This window comes from Grammomys surdaster, unplaced genomic scaffold (assembly GCF_004785775.1).
Source record: "Grammomys surdaster isolate TR1022 unplaced genomic scaffold, NIH_TR_1.0 215, whole genome shotgun sequence".
NCBI classification, from domain to species: domain Eukaryota; kingdom Metazoa; phylum Chordata; class Mammalia; order Rodentia; family Muridae; genus Grammomys; species Grammomys surdaster.
Genome location: NW_021604660.1, coordinates 1,975,771 through 1,981,120, shown reverse-complemented (window position 1 = coordinate 1,981,120; position 5,350 = coordinate 1,975,771). Strand labels below are relative to the sequence as shown.

At 39.9% G+C, this 5,350-nt stretch overlaps 1 pseudogene; it reads left to right on the top strand.

The window, feature by feature from the left end:
• Window positions 1-2,461: 2,461 nt before the first annotated feature.
• LOC114625341 lies at window positions 2,462-4,415 on the top strand (annotated as a pseudogene).
• Window positions 4,416-5,350: the final 935 nt, after the last annotated feature.

Genomic DNA, 5,350 nt, shown 5'->3' with positions numbered 1-5,350 from the left:
AGATTCTGAAATCTTTGATTTAATAAATATAGGATTTCTAGGCACTTGTTTGATCAGCAGAGGGAGCTTACATAGTATTACCAAAAATATAGGAATATGGTAAGCAACAACAGAAAAGTAATTATTAAGAACGAGATGCAGGGAATTCAAAGTAGTAATAGAAGTTACATCTCCTGCGGATTTAGACTTCATGTAGGAGGAAAACTTTATTAACTTTGGTTTGGTAGATAGGAGTTCATGGCATTGCATAAAAATGTAAAAAAAAATCTCATATCTTTCAGGTGATTTGACTTCATAAGATCCAACATCAAAACATGATTAAACAAAGTTTTATTGTTTACCCTATAAAACTAGAACTGTGGATCATTATGTCAAGTAGCAAGTATGTAGTTCCTGGTCATGAGTATAAAGAAAAGTCTGATGAAAGTAGTTTGTTGAAATGTGAAGAGTGCTATTATTTAATGTAGGTAGAAAGAGAAAAGACAGAACAGATAAGGACTAAATGATAAAGCTGCTAAAGTATCAGAGACACAATCAGCAACCACCAGAGGGGACAACTTGCATCGGCAGGGTTGCTGAGAAAAGAAATAGATATTCAGATTACAATAAGTGCGTACCTATCTCTCCCCGTGCTCCTCAGAGCACACTCAGCACAGATAAGGACGAAAAAACAGCACATTTAGAAGACCATGAGCATGTTTCTTTTTTTATGAGCCAATGCAAAGAACACTGGGAAATGAAGGCAAGCAAGTGATGGTCACAATGTCCCCAGCTCACCAGAGGTTCTACCCAAGCAATTTATCTTATCCCTCTGATAGTCTGTCCTCATGTATCTTACAAAACAGTGATAGATTACCACATGGTTCTTACAGGCATCAAATTTAACTTCGAATTTAGCTAGGACTATGTGGGTGACTGGGAGAATAAGGGAACCCAATATAATTTTATGCAAGAAGGAATAACACATTGATGGCAGAATTTTAAAATGGTGGACATATCAGAATGAAGAACAGTATGTAGCTTTCTCATGAAGCCCAACCATCCCGTCCTTAGAGTCACCTGGTACCTCTTGGAAAATACAGCACATTGCTCTTCCTGCAAGTTTCCATTTTACATGGTCTGAGAAATGTCCAGGTACAAGTATTATTTAACACTTTATCTAAATGTTTCTAATCCAATTGTTGAAACTACTAGGTTATATACAATAAAATATGGTCTCCCCACAAAATGTTAATAATGTTTTTCTCTAAGATCATAACTATTAGGAAAACAGTAAGCAACAAAATGAAAAACATAACATCTATAGAACTCTTAAATAAAAATTAATCACTTTTATTGATGTCTTAAGTACATTTGCTTCATAGCCCTCTCACTGCAAAGGGGGCATTGTGACACAGCTTCTGCTCCTGGGCCATTCCCAGGTCATTGATCGTGTGTGTGCTGATGGTTGCTGTTGCCCTGAAACTAATCTCTTCTACTTTACTTTCAATCTCCTTCTGTGGAATATACTTCTCCCACCTCTCAGAGCTAATCATGCCATAATAAATAAAACAGATTTATTTTGGTTATTATTTATTTTGGTTTATTTGGTTATTTTTATTATTATGGTTCTTATGGATGAGGAATGAAGGTGGTCATAAGGTCACTGGGGACAAGGAACAGGCCTTCTGCTTGACCTTTAGGGCCATGAGAATGGCTCTAGACAGCATAATTACAGAGGGTGTGAAAGTATACATGGTTCTTTATAGAAATTGTTCATTGCAAGACTTGAATTTGGAATTATGAGGAGATACATGTACTCTCTGGTCTAATGACTGCTGCATTAATTAGCCAGAGTGCACTTGGGGACATCAATTATAGAAAGTTAAATGTTCTCTAGAAGAAGAGACATGAATAGGAAAAGAAGGAATCTATAAAAACACACACACACAAACAAGTGATAGATAGGTTAATCTTGTAGGAGGAAGGCTTGTATACGATCTAGAAACAAATAATATTAGAAGGAAAGTATATAAAGCCATGGAATTGCTAGAATAGGAAACAGATTAGAGAATTAAAAGATGATGTACAAGCATATGAAAAGTTACTGCTTCATTGTTCTAGTTACTTGAAGGATTAAAGATGGCAAAGCCTACTTTACTTTCACAAATGTTAAAACCTTAAGAGAAAGTATTAACCTTAGTAGTCTGTCACCTTTTGTATCTGACATGAAAACAGTTACTAAAGACTGCTGTCTGCTGTACCAGAAAATGGCAAGAGTTGTGCCCAGCTACCCGTGAGGAACAGGCTGTGTAAAATCTATAAGGAAATGTGCTTTTTCATTGTGTCTAGTTTCTTTTTGAAGAAAGCAGGAGTTGGAACTAATGTCCTGGAATTAATAAAATTTAGAAAATTTAAGAATTTCTAAAAACTACTGCCTGCTGGATCCACGGCCGAGGCCGGGTGTGAGGAGCGGCCGAGTATGCCGCTGGGTGGATGGAGGCACCTCCCCGCAGTGCCTGAGCTGGTGCACAGAAGGGGCCAAGGGGGCCAAGCTCCCCGCCAGAGCTGCAGCATGGCTGACTATATTGTGGAGTATGACTACGATGCTGTACATGATGATGAGTTGACTATCTGAGTTCGGGAAATCATCAGAAATGTGAAAAGCTACAGGAGGAAGGATGACTAGAAGAACTAAATGGGAGGAGAGGCATGTTCCCTGACAATTTTGTTAAGGAAACTAAGCGAGAGACAGAATCCAAGGATGATAGTTTGCCCATCAAACAGGAAAGGCAGGGAAATGTAGAGAGTTTTGTACAGCGAATCAGCACTTACGAACTTCCAGCTGGAGGAATTTAGCCACATCCACAAACCAAAGCTATTAAGAAGAAGACAAAAAAGCATCAGTGTAAAGTTCTTTTTGACTACTGGGAATGGGAGGGAACCTGCTCCTGGATCAGTTGCATAGTCAAAGAAAATCCGAGGAATTGGATTTGGAGACATCTTTAAAGAAGACTCTGGAAAACTTAAGACAAGAACTTCTGGCTGGGCCATGGTGGCGCACGCCTTTAATCCCAGCATTTGGGAGGCAGAGGCAGGTGGATTTCTGAGTTCGAGGCCAGCCTGGACTACAGAGTGAGTTCCAGGACAGCCAGGGCTATACAGAGAAAGTCTGTCTTGAAAAACCAAAAAAGAAAAGAAAAGAAAAAGAACTTCCAGTAGTAAAACAGAGGAGGAAAAATAACAAAACAAAACAAAAAAGAAAAGCCTTTAATTCTATAGTCACTGGGATCTAGAATGCTGAGGTAACAAAAAACAGACATTGATGACAAGATTAAAGCTAAGGAATATTGTAGAACATTATTTCCCTATGCAGGAAGCAATGAAGATGAACTGAGAAGGGGAGATGATCCATTTGATAAGTAAGGAGACTGGAGAAGTGGACTGGTGGAAGGGTGACCTGAACGGTAAAGAAAGAGTGTTTCCAGATAATTTTACTGTTCAGTTAAGTGAACTAGATAAAGACTTTCCAAAACCAAAGAAATCACCTCCTCCTGCAAAAGGTCCAGCTCCAAAGTCTGACCTGTCAGCTGCAGAGGAGAAAGCTATTCCTCTAAAGGCTGAAAAAAAAGATGAAAAATCACTGCTAGATCAGAAGCCTTCTAAACCAGCTGCTCCTCAAGTCCCACCCAAAAAGCCCACTCCACCTGCCAAAGCCAAAAGTTTACTGAGGTCTCCTGGAACAGTGTACCCAAAATGGCCAGAAAAGCCAGTTCCTCCTCCACCTCCAACAGACAAAATTAATGAAGAAGTTTCTACAATTTTTTAAAAGACCGATACTGAGCCAGTATCAAAATCAAAGCTAGATCCTGAACTGTTTGCCAGTTAGACCAAAATCTGTAGACCTTGATGCCTCTGTAGCCAGGAACTTAAAAGAAACAGATAATATAAATTTTGATGACATAGCTTCCCCAGAGAACGTGTTACATCTCACTGCAAATAGACCCAAGATTCCTGGAAGAAGATTGCCTGGCCGCTTCAACGGTGGACATTCTCCAACTCAAAGCTCAGAAAAGACCTTGAAGCTACTGAAAGAAGATGATAATGGCAACCTAAAGTCATTCGAGTTTTAAAAAGGATGCAAGGTACTCTTCAAAGACATCTCTTTCAACACCCTCAAGTGCTTCTAAAGTAAATATGGCTACTTTCCTAACTCCACTAGAACTCAGAGCTAAAGCAGAAGCAGATGATGGGGAAAAAATCCCATAGATGAACATAGAGCCAAAATTATTGAATTATTGTGTACTGTAGATGCACTGAAAAAGGATCATGGGAAAGAACTGGAAAAGCTATGCAAAGAATTAGGAGAGAAGGCCTTGGGAAGTGATCTAGAGGTGGCAATAGCAAAGCTGAAGGAAGCTGTTCTGTTGTCTTGAGGAGCTGTAAGCCCAGTGTTGCTAATGCTCCATGAACTTAACTGACTTGTTAAAGACAGGAAATGGTGCTGTCATGAGGAAATAAGAGGACACGAACTGTGATATCTACCGAAAAGATGGAAGTGACAGGTTTTTGATATATTTTGTTTTGCTAGTATGAAAAAGAAGAGGTCTTATTTCTTACTGTGCTGGGATTGCAAACATTTCTATTGTTTGCTTGAAAATACTACTGAATCTGTATAAAAAGGAAAGAAAGGTAAAAAAAAAAAATTTCTAAAAACTAATTGACAATGGTCAAAGCCTCAGTTCCTTCTCCAGCACCATGTCTGGTTGCAGGCTGCCATGCTTCCTGCCATGATGATAATGGACTGAACCTATGAAACTGTAAGCCACCCCAATTAACTCTATTCTTTTACAGGAGTTGCCGTGATCATTGTGTCTCTTCACAGCACTAGAAACCCTAAATAACTGAGCAGATCTTGGGTGTAAGCTCCATACCCAGTCCCACAACATCCAGAAGAAGCTCGAATCTCAAGTGCTCTAACATGCCCAGGATCATAGGTGAGGAGGTCACAACATCTACCCCAACACTGAGAATAACAGGGAATAGTAGGATCCAGGGATACAGGAAACCCTACCAATCCAGTGGTGCCAGTTCCTTCTGCTCTGAACTCAACTCTCAGGTGCTCATTCAGGATCACAGGAGCTCAGGAGCCTGATCACACCAGGATTTCAGAATCCCAGAGGCAGCTTGACTCCTAGGAGCTCTGACACACCCAGGATCTAAGGATCATAGGATCCCAGAATCACAGGATCACAGAGACAGTTGAACTCTGAGGAGTTCTGACACAACGAGGATCACAAGAGAGACAGACAGTCAGAGAAAGAGAGGTCAGGTGGCACTAGAGATAACCAGATGTCGAGAGGCAAGCACA